This window comes from Papio anubis, chromosome 5, assembly GCF_008728515.1.
Source record: "Papio anubis isolate 15944 chromosome 5, Panubis1.0, whole genome shotgun sequence".
NCBI lineage: Eukaryota > Metazoa > Chordata > Mammalia > Primates > Cercopithecidae > Papio > Papio anubis.
The window spans coordinates 123285612-123303551 of NC_044980.1; the positions used below are offsets into that span (position 1 = coordinate 123285612).

Sequence of the window (17940 nt, forward strand, 5' to 3'; positions counted from 1 at the left end):
GCCTGGGAAGCAAAAAATGTTTAATGGACTTACAGTTCCACATGGCTGGGGAGGCCTCAGAATCATGGTGGGAGGTGAAAGGAACTTCTTGCATGGCAGCAGGAAGAGAAGATGAGGAAGAAGCAAAAGTGGAAACCCCTGATAAGCTCATCAGATCTTGTGAGACTTATTCACTATCATGAGAATAGCAAGGAAAAGACTAGCCCCATGATCAATTACCTCCCCTGGGTAACCTCCCATAACACATGGGAATTCTGGGAGATACAATTCAAGTTGAGTTTTGGGTGGGGACACAGCCATATCAAGACCACTGTTTGCGAGTATGCAAGAACAGCTTGTATAAGCTCTTGGACTTATTTTTCTTGCTCTATTTTACTCAGATAAGTTCTACAAAAAGAATATGATTTCTATAGGTCAAAAAGGTCAAAAGCATTAGGATTCATCGGGCTAGTAAGTACACTGAAATATAAGATTTCTTGAGTACTGACAACTTTTTTCAATATTGAAACAAATGTGAATTAACAATCACACATGCTTTTTTAGTCCATTTTCATGCTGCTAATAAAGACATACCCAAGACTGGGTAATTTATACAGGAAAGAGGATTAATGGACTCACAGTTCCACATGGCTGGGGAGGCTTCACAACTATGGCAGAAGGCAAGAAGGAGCAAGTTACATCTTATATGAATGGCAGCAAGCAAAGAGAGAGCTTTGGGCAGGGAAACTCCCCCTTATAAAAACATATGATCTCATGAGACTTTTCACTATCATAAGACCAGCATGGGAAATACCTGCCCCCATGATTCAGTTACCGCCCACAGGGTCCCTCCCACAACACATGGTAATTTTAGGAGCTACAATTCATGAGATTCGGGTGGGGACACAGCCAAACCACATCACATGCAAATTAATCTTTATAATTTTTATGATTCAGAATTATATCACTAATAATGTTACATGCTCCTTATGGATAATCGGAAAATATACTATAGGCAAAATTTAATAACTTAAATCACTCATAATATTACCAACTAGAGATATCATTTTAGTGTATATTTGCAATAGACTGAATGATTATATCCCCCTAAAATTCAAAGTTTGAAATCCTATCCCCCAAGGTGATGGTGTGAGGAGACGGGGCCTTTATGAAGTCTTTATAAAATTATATTAGTGCCTTTATAAAAGGAACCCTAGAGACATCCATCGCCCCTTCCACCACATGAGGATGCAATGAGAAGCTGCCATTTGTGATCTAGAAAACAGGCCCTCAAGACACTGAATCTGCCTAGACTTTGATCTTGGACTTTCCATTCCCTAGAACTGTGAGAGACAAATTTATGCTTTCTATGAGCTGCCCAGTTTATGGTATGTTATTATAGCAGCCTGAATAGACTAAGATAATATTTTTTTCAATGTTTTGAAATATAATTTAAAACTGTCACCACAAAGTGTTGTTTTCTTTAACCTCATTCTTGCTCCTCTTTTTCTCTTTGAGTAAAAATGTCTGTGCCACATGAAAAGATAAAAAAAAATGTAGGTAAGAAAATCATGTTCCATGATTGATGATAGAACATAAAGCATTTTTTAAGCCCCAAAATTGTGATAACACTTTTGGAAATGATATTTGATAATTACTCATCAGAAACTTCCTAGGAATAGGAACCAATCAAAAGTCCATGCACTTAGTTTATTGTCTAGTCAAATTCGATTCAATAAGGTTTTGGAAAACCTTTCTGAAATTAATTGCTCTAAGTCTTTTCTACTTTAAACCCATCAAAATGATGACGGTGATGATAGTAATTTTACCAGGCAATAAATGTAAACCATGGTTTGTTTATTTTACTTATAAATAATAAATGCCTTCCTTTGTAATATAATTGTCAGTATGGGGCCGTTTATTACTAAGCACTGAGATACAAAAGTTTTGTGAGCCAAAAGCAAAACAATCTGTGTGCTCTGCTGGTCAAATTACTCTTGAACATTCAATCGATTTCCTTAAATTTCAGAAAGCTTGATGAGTTATTGGAGTTACCAGAATCATAAAATGAACACATCCATCCAATTGCAAATACAATTTAAAAATAGAACCTTATCTTCACTTCACAAACCTCATGTCCCTTCTCAGTAATTAATAACCTTACAACACTTTTCCGTTCTTCAATTGTACTCTGACATCTGACACCAAAAATTAGTTCTGAACTTTATGTCAATGGAATCTAACATGTATTTTCTTCTTCTTTTTCTCATATTATATGTGTGAGTTTCATCCAAATTGCTCTACATAGCAGTAGCCTATTCAATTTCATTTCTGAGTAGCATTTGCTTATATAAATCGACATATTAATTCCAGTATGAATATGCTGCTGTAAATATTCTAGTATATGTCATTTGACCCACACATGCACTCATTCTTTTGAGTATTTAGTTAAGAGTAAAATTGTTGAATCATAGGTTATGTTATATGCTCAAATTAGTAGATTCTGACAAAAAGTTTTCCAAACTAGTTGTACTAACTTACACCCCCAACAGCAGTACAAGAAGGTCTTAGTTGTTTGACATATTTACAAGATTTCTGGCAGTATTTTAACTTTATTTCTAAAAACACATTGTCAGTATTTTTAAAGCTTAGTGATTATCATGACTGTATTTCATTTGAATTTTAATGATCATTTCCTGATAACTATCTGGGTTGAGAATGCTTTCATGTTTGTTGGCCATTTTGTTGTTTTTGTAAAGTGTCTGTTCATATATTTTTCTGTTTTTCTATTGGGGTGTCAATCTTTTTTCATAATGATCTGGAAAAAGAGATTATTGTGGATTGTATGGTTTGCAAATATCTTCTCCCATGACACACCTTGACTTTTCACTGGTTTAATGGTGGCTCTTTATGAACAGATTTTCCTAACTTCAGTGTAGTTCAGTTAATAAGTCATGATTTTTATATGTTTTATGCTTCGTATGTCCTGTTTAAGAAATTTTCAGACATCCCCAAATCAAGAAGGTTTTTTGTATACGTTGTGTTGTAAGTGCATTATTATTTCTTTTTTATATTTAGATGTATAATTCTCCTGCAATTAACTTTCGTATATAATATAAATAATGGGTAATATTTAAAACTTTTTTTCTTTTCACATGTCCAGTTTATCCAGGCTTTTTTTTTTTTTTAAGAATTTACTTGATCCACTTAAGTACCACCTTTATCATAAATCCAATGTTTATAAATTTGTTAGTTTATCATTAGAATATATTCCATCCTATTGGACAATCTGACTGTCCTTATAGAAACATATTGAAAAATATTTTCAAATAATGTAGTTTTGCAATAAAACTTGCTATCCAGTAGCATGCATCTCTAATTTTGTTCTCCTTTAAGAATGTATTTACTATCCTTAGCTCTTTATATTTCCATATAAATTTTAGAAATTGTATGTTAGTTTTCACCAAAAGATCTGCTAAAATTTTGAATGAGACTACATTAAATTCTACATCAATTCTGAGAGTTTTTTTTTTTTTTTTTAATACCATATTGAATCTTTCATTTCATGAACAAGGTACTCTGCCAGGTAAAGCCAAAAAATGTCACCTGGGCTAATTTTCTGGGCCATCACCCTTCCTCCACTGTGTACTAAAAGTTATTCCATCACAGTCATTTGTTCTTATGGTCTTATGGTCTTATGGTCAGGACTGAAAATATAAAATGCTAAAACTGAGCATATTCAGCCTCTGTTCAATATAATTGTGTTTTTAAGAAAACTTACAAGGGCAAACATCAAGTTACAAAATCTGTCATTTCAGTGGGTTAAAGGCTAAGAGAGTTTCAGATTTGCAATAACATAGTAATTTTCCCTGTTTTAATTTCAAATGTGAAAGGTATTTGTATAGTTCAAAATGTTGAACTATAAAAAGGAAACATCACTATTAGGTAATCAGTTCTCTGATTACACAAAGCTTTTGCTCAGGAATTATGGACTCAATTTTTCTACCATCATAAGCAATACAATGTTAGCATAGTGCCTCTTATCAACTCTGTTATCCATTGAAATGATAAACACAGACAAAGTCATTGGGACAAAGAAACTTTGTTTCAAATGAAACATTTTTCTTAACATATTGTTAGCTTTTGATCTGGAAGTATTATTTCATGCATATATTCAACAAATATTTATTGACTACTTACACCAATTCTAGCAACATGTCATAAAATAAAAACATGGTTACTAGTTTGTCTGGGAAGATAAACTTCACAGATATGAACTTTATAAACATGAAAAAAAATAACAAATCATGGTTTCCTTTGATTAAGTCACCTCACATTGGTCTTCTCCTTTTTTATTATTAAGGCTGCTTTATCTACTACCATGGAAGTATGTTGTAATCATGCTTACCTCTATACTTGTACACAATGCCTCTCATTTCTACTTCCAAAAACAAAAAAAAAATCCCACCGTCATGTCTGAAATACTGAGTTCAACGAATCCACTTATAAGCATCCTCTTTGCTGAGCTTCATTTCCCCATAACCACATACCAGAATGACCTCATTATATTTACCTGTAGCCTTGCCTACATAATACAATTTCTATGTGGGTGCATAAGAAAACTCTATAAACCAGAAACACAGAATTGAATATGGACACTTTTTATCCTCTCATTCCAATACTACCACACTAATGGTTTTCACCTTCACCATTACTACTTTTTATCACAGAGTGATATGTATGTAAACAGAAATGGATACAAAAACCAGAGAAAGTCTTGACACCATGCTTTTTTAGCTTCTGGTTCTCATTCCTTCCAACATTCAAACGCATTTTCATTCATGGACACTGGGAGACACCTCAGTCTTTGACACAGACTAGCTAAGGATGATTTCTGCTATTTAAAATCAAATAATTCTACCTACTCTATGTTTCAGATATATTGAACTATAGTTTTTATCTATGACCACTGTTTTTATACAAATGCATTATAGCACCTATAAAAGAGTTGTATTTTTCTTTGTTCAGATTCTCTATCCATCATAAAATTCTACTGAATTTCTTGAGGAAAATGATTAAGTCTGATTAATTTCTGTGGCTTCAGCATATGCCACAGAGTTCAGTAAACATTTATTTAATTGATGACTGAGTGGATAAATGTATACCCACTCAATTTAAACTATTTTTACTGTAATTTTTCTGATGTTTTTATAATGTTTTATTCCATTATTTGCATAAAGAATATGTATCATCTGTTTTCCTCATCAAATAATATCTTGAAACATTTTTCCTTTCATTATATTTCCTCATCTCTCTTTTCACTTCTTGGGCAAATACGAGTACAAAATATTTCCATCTTTCACAGGGATTCAAACAGTGTTATACACAGAGGAAATAAACATATGGAATTTATCAAATAATTCTTGGATAATTAGATAAGAATCACAGGATTGAAAACTACATAAGTACATAGTCACATTTTAGTTATGTTATAAACACTTGAATGGATTCCATAAAGTGCCTTGTCTAAGGAAACAGAGCTTATTCATAGGGTTGAGCTAAGATCAATAATCAGCCAAACTCAACAATTACAATCAGCTGCATGAGGGCAAAATATAGGTTTTCTTATAATGTTATTTTTAGTTGGTAGCTATGCTTTACGCTTTAACTTGTGCTTCACGTAAGTTATGCTTGAAACTTAATTTATGGCTTGATAGGTGACATGGTTTGGCTGTTCCCACTCAAATCTCATCTTGAAATACATGTTGTAGGAGCAACTCAATGGGAGGTAATTAATCATGGGGGCAGGTCTTTCCCATGCTGTTCTCATGATAGTGAATAAGTGTCATAAGATCTGATGGTACTATAAGGTAAAGTTTCCCTGCACAAGCTCTCTCTCTTTGCCTACTGTCATCCATGTAAGACATGACTTGCTCCTCCTTGCCTTCTGCCATGATTATGAGGCCTCCTCAGCTATGTGAAACTGTAAGTCCACTAAACCTCTCTTTCTTTTGTAAATTGTGCAGCCTCTGGTATATCTTTATCAACAGCATGAAAACAACTAATACAGTAAATTAGTACCAGTAGACTGGGGCACTGCTAAAAAGGTACCCGAAAATCTTGAAGCATCTTTGGAAATGGGTAACAAGCAGAGGCTGGAACAGTTTGTAGGGCTCAGAAGAAGATAGAAAAATGTGGGAAAGTTTGGAACTTCCTAGAGACTTGCAGAATGGTTTTGATCAAAATGCCAATAATAATATGGACAATGAAATATAGGCTGAGGTGGTATCAGATGGAGATGAGGAACTTCTTGGGAACTGGAGCAAAGGTGATTCTTATTACGTTTTAGCAAAGAGAATGGTGGCATTTTGCCCCTTCCCAAGAGATCTGTGGAACTTTGAACTTAAGAGAGATTATTTAGGTATCTGTTGGAAGAAATTTCTAAGCAGCAAAGCATTCAAGAGGTGACTTGGGTGCTGTTAAAGGCCTTCAGTTTAAAAGGGAAACAGAGCATAAAAGTTTGGAAAATTTACAGCCTGACAATGTGATAGAAAAGAAAATCCCATTTTCTGAGGAGAAATTCAAACCAGGTGCAGAAATTTGCATAAGTAACAAGAAGCCAAATGTTAATCCCCAAGACAATCAGGAAAATGTCTCCAGGGCTTATCAGAGGTCTTCATAGCAGCCTCTCCCATCACACGCCCAGAGGCCTAGGAGGAAAAATGGTTTCCTGGACCAGCCCCATGGTCTGTGACTATGTGCAGCCTAGGTACTTGGTGCCCTGAGTTGCAGCTGCTCTAGCTGTGGCTGAAAGGGGCCAATGCAGAGCTTGAGCTGTGGCTTCAGAGGGTGCAAGCCTCAAGCCTTGGCAGCTTCCACATGGTATTGAGCCTGAGAGTGCACAGAAGTCAAGAAATGGGGTTTGGGAATCTCTACCTAGATTTCAGAAGATGTATGAAAACGCCTGCATATCCAGGAAGAAGTTTGCTGCAGGGGCAGGACCCTCATGGAGAACCTCTGCTAGGGCAGTGTGGAAGGGAAATGTGGGATGGGAACCCCACACAGAGTCCCCACTGGGACATGGTACCCTGGGTCCCAGCTGCTTCAGCTCCAGCTGTGGCTAACAGGGCCAATGTACAGCTCAGACTGCTATACTTCACAGGGTGCAAGCCCCAAGCCTTGGCAGTTTACATGTGGTGTTGGGCCTGTGGGTACACAGAAGTCAAGAATTGAGGTTTGAGAACCTCAGCCTAGATTTCAGAGGATGTATGGCAATGCCTTGATGTCCAGACAGAAGATTTCTGCAGGGATAGGGTCCTCATGGAGAACCTCTGTTAGAGGAGTGTAAAAGGGAAATGTGGGGTTGGAGCCCCACACAGAGTCTCCACTTGGGCACTGCCTAGTGGAGCTGTGAGAAGAGGGTCACTGTCCTCCAGACCCCAGAATGGTAGGTTCACTGACAGCTTGCACTGTGCATCTGGAAAAGCCACAGACACTCATCACCAGCCCATAAAACCAGCTGGGAGAGAGGCTGTACCCTGAAAGCCAGAGAGGCAGAGGTGCTCAAGATCACGGGAATCCACCTGTTGCATCAGTGTGACCTGCATGTGAGACATAGAGTCAAAGGAGGTCATTTAGAGCTTTAAGATTTGACTGCCCTGATGGATTTTGGACTTAGGGGGGCTGAAGCCCCTTTGTTTTGTACAATTTTTCCCATTTGGAATGGCTGTATTTACCCAATACCTGTACCCCACTGTATCTAGGAAGTAACTAACTTGCTTTTGATTTTACAGGCTCATAGGCAGAAGGGACTCCAATGTCTCAGATGAGACTTTGGACTGTGGACTTTTGAGTTAATGCTGAAATGACTTAATACTTTCAGGGACTGTTGGGAAGGCATGATTGGTTTTGAAATGTGAGAACACGAGATTTGGAAGGGGCCTGGGGCAGATGGTATGGTTTGGCTGTGTCCCCACCCAAATCTCAACTTGAATTCCCACATGTTATGGGAGGGGCCCAGTGGGAAGTAATTGAATCATGAGAATAGGTCTTTCCCATGCCATTCTCATGATAGTGAGTAAGCCTCATGACATCTGATTACTGTATAAGGGGGAGTTTCCCTACACAAGCTCTTTTTCTCTTTGCTTGCTGCTGTCCATGTAAGATGTGACTTGGTCCTCCGTGCTTTGTGCCATGATTGTGAGGCCTCTGTAGCCACATGAAACTGTAAGTCCATTAAGCCTCTCTTTCTTTTGTAAATTGTGCAGTCTCAGGTATGTCTTTATTAGCAGCCTGAAAATGGACTAATACAATAGGAAACATGAAGTTAAGCTGCTCTTGTTCTGGAAAAGGAGGGAGATGGTGAATATCCCACAATGAATTGTCTCAACTAACACAAAAGAAGAGAGCAAAAAGAAAGCAGAGCTTATAAAAGGAGGAACTCAGATAACTAAAATATGTAAAAAATAAATTAAATAAAATCAAGAAATAATTCTCTCTTAAAAGGATTAAAAATCACAGGTAATGTGTTCATAAGTAGTTCATGGAGATTTGGACATTGTCAAGCACTGATTATTAATACTAGTTTGAGCTAGGAGAGATTCAAAGGGACCTGAGGTTGCTGCTTACAATAAATTGAAATAAATTTCCTATATATTCTTCACAACTTATAAATGAGCATAGTCCTGCAGGTCAAATATGAGAAAACATTTGGTCAGGCATTAAAAAAAAAAAAAATCAAATTGCAAGCATGAACAGTTTTCAACAATAACTGAAAACACAATTTACAAATGTAACAATCCTTTGGGCTACTGATGCTTGCTGCCAAATTATGTATCATTTGTATAGATCTCATTTTTTTATTGGAAGATATTTTTTAGTGTTGATTTTTACATGATAGAAGACAGATTTGTGGGTAAAGTTTAATTATTTAAAGAAGTGTTGGAAAGGGATAAATACTTAAAAAATAAGCTATCCAATGTGTCATGTGGGCCTTACGAATATCTTAAAATGCACATTTGGAAGACCAGGAATAAAAGATTGGGGACAAGCTTGATCAAAGGAATTTTACACTGAAATTTCCTATGAGAGCCTTATGTTTTCCTTTACACTCAATATTCTTCATATATCTGCTATTTACAGCTGTGGGATATTTTCAATGTTTGTTATTTGACCCTTCTTCTGGTTGCCACATTGTCAGCTATGCTATTAACTACTACTACTAAATGACCTTACATGCCCCCAATAAAACATAAAAAAATGAAATATTCTGTCACTTCTCACCTCATTGTGCTTCTCCATTAATGTCTGCTACGATGAATGTGGTTCTTCTGCTTTTCTTTTATCCTGCCTTCACAGTCATACAACCTGGTTCATCATGTTTCCTTGGGGCTCAACCCAGGATCTGGAACAAAGCACATGAATATAACAAATATTATGAATCCTCAGATTAAGATGATAAGCTCGAGATTTAGATTAGATTAGATTAAGATGATAAACTCTTCCTTCAGCACAAATTCCTTTAAAAATAAGAAAATGGAAGATAAACAAAAATAAATAACATTTTATAACACTATTAGAAAAAAAGAAAGAGTGCTGTCAGAGGAACAGAAAATGTGTAGATTACTGGAAAGATAGAAATTTAATAGATTGCTTTCAGTTTTGGCAACATGGCTGACTAAGCTAATGTGGAATTCCTTAGAATGAACTGGACTCCTATGTTTCACCATATATAAAAATTAACTCAAGATGGATAAGGAATTAAATATAAGACCTCAAGCTATAAAAATTCTCAAAAAAAAAAAAAAAAAAAAAAAACCTAGGAAATACCATATTGAATTGGCCTTGGCAAAGAATCAATGACTAAGTCCCCAAAAGCACTTGCAACAAAAACAAAAGCTGACAAGCAGGACCTAAACTAAAGAGTTTCTGCATAGCAAAAGAAACTATCAACAGAGTAAACAGGCAACCTACAGAACGGGAGAAAATATTAGCAAACTATGCATCCAACAAAAGTCTAATATCCAGAATCTATAAGAAACTTAAACAATTTGACAAACAAAAAACAAAGAACCCCATTAAAAAATGGTCAAAGGACATGAACAGACATTTCTCAAAAGAAGACATAATTGCAGTCAACAAATACGTGAAAAAAAGGCTACACATCGTGAATTATTACAGAAATGCAAATCAAAACCACAATGAGAACCATCTTACACTAGTCAGAAAGGCTATTATTAAAAACTCAAAAAATAACAGATGTTGGTGATACTGCAGAGATAAAGGAATGCCTATATACTGTGGCTGGGAATGTAAGTTAGTTCAGACACTGTGGGAAGTAGTTTGAAGATTTCTCAAACAACTTAAAACAGAACCACTATTTGGCCCAGCAATCCCATTAGTTGGTATATACCAAAAGGAAAATAAATAATTCTGCCAAAAAGACACATGCACTCACATGTTCATTATAGTATTATTCATGATAGCAAAGACATGGAATTAACCTAGATGCCTATCAATTGTGGACTAGATAACAAAAATATAGTGTGTATATATATACACACACACATACCAGGAAATGCTACACAGCCATAAATAGAAAGAAGTCATGTCCTTTGCAGCAATATGCATGCAGCTAGAGGTCATTATCCTAAATGAATTAATGCATGAACAGAAAACAAAATACTGCATGTTCTCACTTATAAGTGAGAGTTAGACATTGAGTACACATGGTCATAAAGACAGGAACAGTAGAAAGTGGTAACTACCAGAGAGGGGAGTGTGGGAGACAAAGGTTGAAAAACTGCCTATCACTACCTATCAGGTACTATGCTGTCTATCTGAGTGATGGGATCATTCATACCACAAACCTCAGTGACATGCAGTTTGCCCACAAACCTGCACATGTACTCCCTGAACATAAAAGTTGAAATATATATGGTATATATAGAGAGACACAATCATTATAATATATATATTTATATAATATATAATATGTAATATTTATAAAATATATAGTATATATTATATTTCTATAAATATATAATGTATAGTTATAACATATATAATATGTGAATAAATATATATTACATATATATTTATATGTAATATATAAAAATATATATAGAAAGACACAGTGCTTAAAATATTTCTAAAAAATTATATATGTCTGTCCAGGCATGGTGGCTCATGCCTGTAATCCCAGCACTTTGGGACGCCAAGGTGGATGGATCACAAGGTCGACAGATCGAGACCATCCTGGCCAACACTGTGAAACCCTGTCTCTATTAAAAATAAAAAAATTATCTGGGCATGGTGGCGTGCGCCTATAGTTCCAGCTACTTGGGAGGCTGAGGCAGGAGAATTGCTTGAACCCAGGAGGTGGAGGTTGCAGTGACCCGAGATCAAGACATTGCACTCCAGCCTGGGCAACAAGAGCAAGACTCTATCTCAAAAAAAAAAAGAAAGAAAATTATATACGTCCATAGCTCAGATAGCTCAGCTCAAAAAACTAAACAAAACAAAACAAAACAAAACAAAAAAAAAGAAGAAAGAAAGAGGAATTGCCAAGTGCTAGAATAAAAGAAGACACTGCTAACAAGAAAGAGTTCATCTTTTTTCCCTGATTATTAAATCAATGCACAGGGATTTTAAGAAAATATTATGAAACAATATAATACAGTGATTGAAAAATCCCTATTATTCCTGGTCATCAGAAATAAATTCTTTTGGCAGTTTTGGAAATATTCTATTTGATCTTATTCTTTCCTGTATTTGGTAACATTTCTATTTATTTACTCACATACAATAATGCATGATTTATAATTCCGGATATGTAAAATTTATAAATAGACAAAACCTAACCTATTTACGAAAACTGAAAACTGATTCCAAAAATAGCTCATGCAATGTGTACTTCTTTGCAACTTACTTTTTTCACTTAGTAACTCTTGGATTTCTTATATATCTGTCCCTATGGAACTACCTGATTATTTTAGTGGTTATTTAATATTTGTAGGAAAAATTAGAAATTAACTTTTCGTTTAATTTAAAATTCACGATAGATTTCATGTGCAATACTTTCACTGGCCAAATTAGAGTTAATGTTCCAAAAATTATTCAGCAAAACATTTCTCATTTTCATATAATTACATTTATCGCTTCAGTTATCTCTTGTGAAGTTTTCAAGTGAAACAACTTCTTGGAAGGCATATTTAAAAATTTAAATTTTATATACTTTAAATTTCTTTTTAAAATAAACCTTTTATCAAAGTAAAATACACATGCATAAGAGTACATAAATTGTAATTGTTCAGTGAAGTGAATTTTTTTAACTTTTAAGTTCAGGGTATAAGTGCAGTTGTGTTACATAGATAAACTTGTGTCATGGAGTTTGTTGTACAGATTATTGCATCACCCAGGTATTAAGCCTAGTACTCATTAGTTATTTTTCCTGATTCCCTTTCTCCTCTCACCTTCCACCCTCTGAAAGGTCCCAGTGTGTGTTATTCCCCTCCATCTGTCCATATGTTCTTATTATTTAGCTCCCACTTATAAATGAGAACATGAAGTGATTTTTTACCATGTAAACATTATCATAAAAACTGTCATTCCTGTAAAGAAATAGAATATTACCAGCACCCTCAGAACTCCTACCCAGTTACCAGAAAGTTAACTATGAAAGTAAAAGTACTCAATTAGTCACGTCTGCAATCATTTTTAATTTGAACATCTGGGAACAGAAAGCAAAAGGAAGCTTCTGGCTGCATTTCTCTTTTGATATACATACATGAATTAATGAATAGCTTTTAAAATTGCCTGGAAGAATTACTCTCAGGGCTCACTATAAAGTAGGAGGAGTCACAGTAGCCACAGAGAGAGAGAGAGATTCCAGACCCATGAGGAACAACCTATGATATAACACTTTAGAAGCAGGAATAGGCATGTAGTCTAATAATCTTCAAGCAGTTTTAGTAGATGCACTATCTTTCCAATGAAATTGTATTATATGTGTAGAAGATGAGATAGAGCATTCAGTTCAAGATGGTACATGGACTACACACATCTGTCTCTCATTACTTCTGGAATTACCTTAATTCCACAATTAAAGAATTAAAAAGGAAATGAAATCCAGCCATTTGGAAATCTTTTCTTTATCTGCACAATGTGAGAGCTGAACTAGATGTTCTCTAATATCCTATCTTGCTTTAATATTGAATTTTATTATTTTTCTAACACTATGATTTATATTCATATTGCTATGGAAAATAAGTGGGGATTACTTTATGTGAATAGGTACAAGCATTGGTGACAAGGGAAAGGTGTGAGGATATATTGTGTTGAATCATTTTATGTGCATGGTCAAAAAAGTCTTATGAGTAAGCTTTTCACACAGTTTTAAAATCATAATTAAAAGCATTCATACTTACCTGATAATGAAAGTAAAATTTCTAATTTTCAAAGTAGCCTGAATCTATCTATCCATTTATCCATTAATTACTGAAAAAGAAATCTCAGTGTTGACCGTGTACAGAACTTAACAATACAGATAGAGAGGTCAATTGGGAGAGAAATGAGGGGAAATGAGTGAGAAAGGGAGAGACAAAGAGAGAGATAACTTCCCTAAAATATATTTTAAGTATGTGTCAAATGCTTTTATTCCAGTTCACAGTAGAAAGTGTGTCGCAATCTAAAAATCCTGTGTCATTCTCTGTCTCTTTTCCCAGTAATTTGTATACTCATTGCTCTATAGGAATTATATAATTTATTCATCATAAGGGCCAATGAAATAGCTTTTGCATTGTGAAGTTGAGTAAACTGGAAGAGTACTATCAAAAAAATGGCAGAATAAAACTTTTCAACATTTTTCCCACTGCAGAAACATACATTTGAACAATTATCCATGCACAAAAATACCTTTGCAAGAGTTAAGGAATATAGGTGATAGATTATAGCACAAAAATAAGAAAAGACACATTGAAGAGGGCAGAAAGTACACACTGACATTACCTGTGTCACCCCTCCCCCAAGCCCTGGCAGCAGTATGGTAAGAAAGACTCTCCTTGTGGGGGATGGAGAGTAAAGTGAGCACTTCACTTTGCCAGGAACTCCAGCACCAGGCCCACAAAAGTGAATCTTGATGTCAGTCTAGCCCCAGTAGACCCAGTCTCCAGGGAAGCTCCTGCAGCCCCAGACTCCAGAGAGCACCCACAAACACAGACTGGAGGCCAGCCCCCATGGATACAGGTTTCAGCCTGCCCACGCTCCAAGCTTGCTCCAGTAAACAGTGGCCCCCATTTAGTAGAACCAGGCTCCAGGCCTGCTCCAGTTAACAGTGGCTATAGCGTGCCAATATAGCCACTGCAGACCCAGGATCCAGGCCGGCCACATCAACAGACTGGCTCCCAAGTCCCAGACTCCAAACCAGCCTTCACGTTCCCATGTTCCAGGTCCACTCCAGCAGATTCAAGGTTTGGTCCACTTGATAGACCCCAATGCTGGTTTAGCCCTTGTGGTTCCAGGCTCCAGTACTGCCCTGCAGATCTTGGCTCCACATTGGCCCCTGTGGACTGAGGACCCAGTCTCAACCTCTATAGATTCAGGCTCAGGGTCAGCCCCAATTGACTCAGGATTCAGGCCCAATTCTGTAGGCCTAGTCTTCAGGCCTAACCCCTTGGTTCCAGGCACTAAATCTACCTGCACAAACCCAGGTACTAGGCCAGTACCTGTGGACTCAGGACCAGGACCATCCCTGTGCCAGAGTGACCTCTATAGAGTCAGGTTCAAGTCCTATACCAACACCAGGTCAGTTCCTATGGATCCAGACCTCAGGCTAGCCCCCATGGACACAGATTCCAGGCTCGCCCATGCTGACCCAGCCAGAAGGCCTACCCCACTGGACACCAGAGCCTGACCAGCCCTAAACCAAGGCTTCAGACATGACCCCACAGACCCAGTTACCAGGCTAACTCCAGTGCATCCAGTCAATAGGACTGCTCACCTGCTGACCCAGATAGCAGGCCAGCCCGCCCAAGGACTTAGTAGCAAGCTTGCCTGCAGATCACATGAGATGGCCCACCAAGAATCACTTCACCAAGCTGACTGGTAAAGAACGTTTCCTGAGAAAGCCAATCTATAAAGTGACTACTTTTTCAAATGTGCAGACTTCAATGCAAGGCCACAAAGGTAATGAATAATCAGGGAACATGACACCACCAAAGGAAAAAAGTATGAATAATAACCCTATAGAAATGAATATCCATGAACATCCTGACAAAGAATTCAGAGCTGAATTACTCATCTTAAAGAAGCTGAGTGGCCCTCAAGAGAACACAGACAACTAAATAAAAACAGGAAAATAGTGCACAAATAAAACTAGAAGTTCAACAAAGAGAGAGAAAAAATAAAAAGAAACCACCAAACAAATTCTGCAGCTAAAAATGACTGAACTGAAAATTTCCATAGGGAGCTTCAACAGCAGGCTGTATCAAGCAGAAGAAAGAATTAGTGAACTGAAAGACAGATTATTTGAGATTACCCAGGCAGAGAATAAAAAGAAATAATAATGGAAAAGAGTGAAGACAGCCAATGGGACTTATGGGACATTATCAAGCAAGGCAATAAAAATATGGAATTCACAGATGTAGTAGTCAAACAGAAAGGGCAAATATCATATACGAAGTAATAATGACAGAAAACTTCCTAAGTCTGGAGAGGAAAATGAATGTTTAGATCCATGAAGCCCAAAGATTTCCAAATAGATTAAATATCAAGAGATTTTTACCAGGACACATTATAATCAAACTCTCAAAAGTCAAAGACAAAGAAAGAATTTTGAAAGCAGCAAAAGAAAAGTCATCAAATACAAGGGAACATTCATAAGACTATCACGGATTACTCAGCAGAAACCGTGAAAGCCAGAAGAGAGTGGAATGATATGTACAAAGTACTGAAATTAGAAAAACAAACAAACAAACAAACAAACAAAAAACTGCCCACAAAGAAAACTACTATAAGAAAACATAGGAAAAAAGTCTTGACATTGGTCTGGGCAATAATATTTTGGACATGACACCAAAAGTATAGGCCACAAAAGCAAAAATAGGCAAATAGGATTGCATCAAATTAAACAGTTCTGCATGACAAAGGAAGCAATCAAAAGTGAAGAGACAACCTACAGAAGGGAAAAAAATGTTTGCAAATCATATATCTGATAAGGGGCTAATATCCAAAATATATAAGATACCCAAACAACTCAATAGCAAGAAAACAATCCAACTTAAAAATGAGCAAATAACTTGAATAAACATTTCTCAAAAGAAGACATACAAATGGTCAACAGATATATTTTAAAATGTTCAATATACCTAGCCATCAAGGAAATGCAAATTGAAACCACAATGAGATACTACCTCACATCTGTTAGAATGGCTGTTGTCTAAAAGATAAATGATTTTTTAAAAAATAGCAAAAATGTGGATAAAAGGAAACCCTGGTACACTGTTCGTGGAAACTTAAATTAGTACATCTATTATGGAAAACAGTATAGAGGATAGCCAAATAATTAAAAATAGAATTATGCTATGATCCAGCAATTCCCATCCTGTGTATATACCTAAAGGAATTAAAAACAGTATGATGAAGAGATATCTGCACTTCCATGTTTATTGCAACATTATTCATAATATCCAAGATTAGAAATTAACCCAAGTTTCCATCAAGGGATAAATGGATAAAGCAAATGCAGTATATATACACAATAGAACATTCTTTAGTTTTTATTGAAAAAGAAATCTATGTTAGACAGCATGAACAAACGTGTTGGACATTATGCTATGTGAAATAACCCAGGCACAGAAAGACAAATACTTCAAAATTGTATTTATATGTGGAATCTAAAAATATCCAACTCATAGAAGCAAAGAGTAGCATGGTGGCTGCAAAGGGCTAGGGAAAGGAATGAGGAGAGTAAGAGATGCTGGTCAAACGGTACAAAGTTTCAGTGAGACACGATGAATAAGTTGTGGAGATCGATTGTACAGTATGGTGACTATATTTAATAATGTATTGTATACTTGAAAATTGCTAAGAAAGTAGATCTTAAATGCTCTCACCAGAAAAAAATGATAACTATATTAGATGATAGATGCGTTAATTAGTCTGATTTAATCATTTCCCAAAGTATGCATATATCAAAACATCACATTGCATCCTGTAAATGCATAAAACTTTTATATGTCATTTATACTTTAATAAAACTGAGGGGAAAAGTTAAAAAGAAATTGAGGTATGATTTCCAGGATCATTAGAATGAATGGCAGAACTGAGGAGAAAATCCATGCTGTACTCCTGTGAAGGTCACATTTTTATCCTCTTTGATATGTTGTCTTTTGCATTCCCAGTCACCAGACCACTCCCAGTGATTACTGATGGGCAAAATGAGAATATTTCACAGGCACTCTAGGAAATGATACGAAATGTCAATGGAATAATAATACTTATTTCTTTTTATTTATTTATTTATTTTGAGGTGGAGTCTCAGTCTGTTGCCCAGGTTGGAGTGCAATGGTGCAATCTTGGCTCACTGCAACCTCCGCCTCCCAGGTTCAAGTGATCCCCCTGCCTCAGCCTCCCGAGTAGCTGGGGTTACAGGCACACGCCACCACGCCCGGCTAATTTTTGTATTTTTAGTAGAGACAGGGCTTTACCATGTTGGTCAGGCTATTCTCAAACTCCTGATTTCATGATCCACCTGCCTCAGGCTCCCAAAGTCCTGGACCTCCACCTCCCGGGAACTCCTGACCCGCCCACCTCACCCTCCCAAAGTCCTGCGATTACAGGCGTGAGCCACCATGCCCAGCCAATAGCAATTATTTATAATTTAAAGGTAATCCTTCCTGTATTCTATTCTTTAAATATTCCTTTTTAACAAAACTGAATATTTATTTAGAATGAGGGAAATCA

General features: G+C 36.3%; 1 long non-coding RNA gene across 1 annotated transcript in view; it reads right to left on the minus strand.

The window, feature by feature from the left end:
- The window catches only part of LOC103885401, a 168028-nt gene extending 158276 nt beyond the window's left edge, over positions 1-9752 (minus strand). Inside the window, exon 1 of the long non-coding RNA XR_002522728.1 lies at positions 9262-9752. This is a non-coding gene — a long non-coding RNA (uncharacterized LOC103885401). The remainder of the gene's footprint in view (positions 1-9261) is intronic.
- Between the last annotated feature and the right edge of the window lie 8188 nt (positions 9753-17940).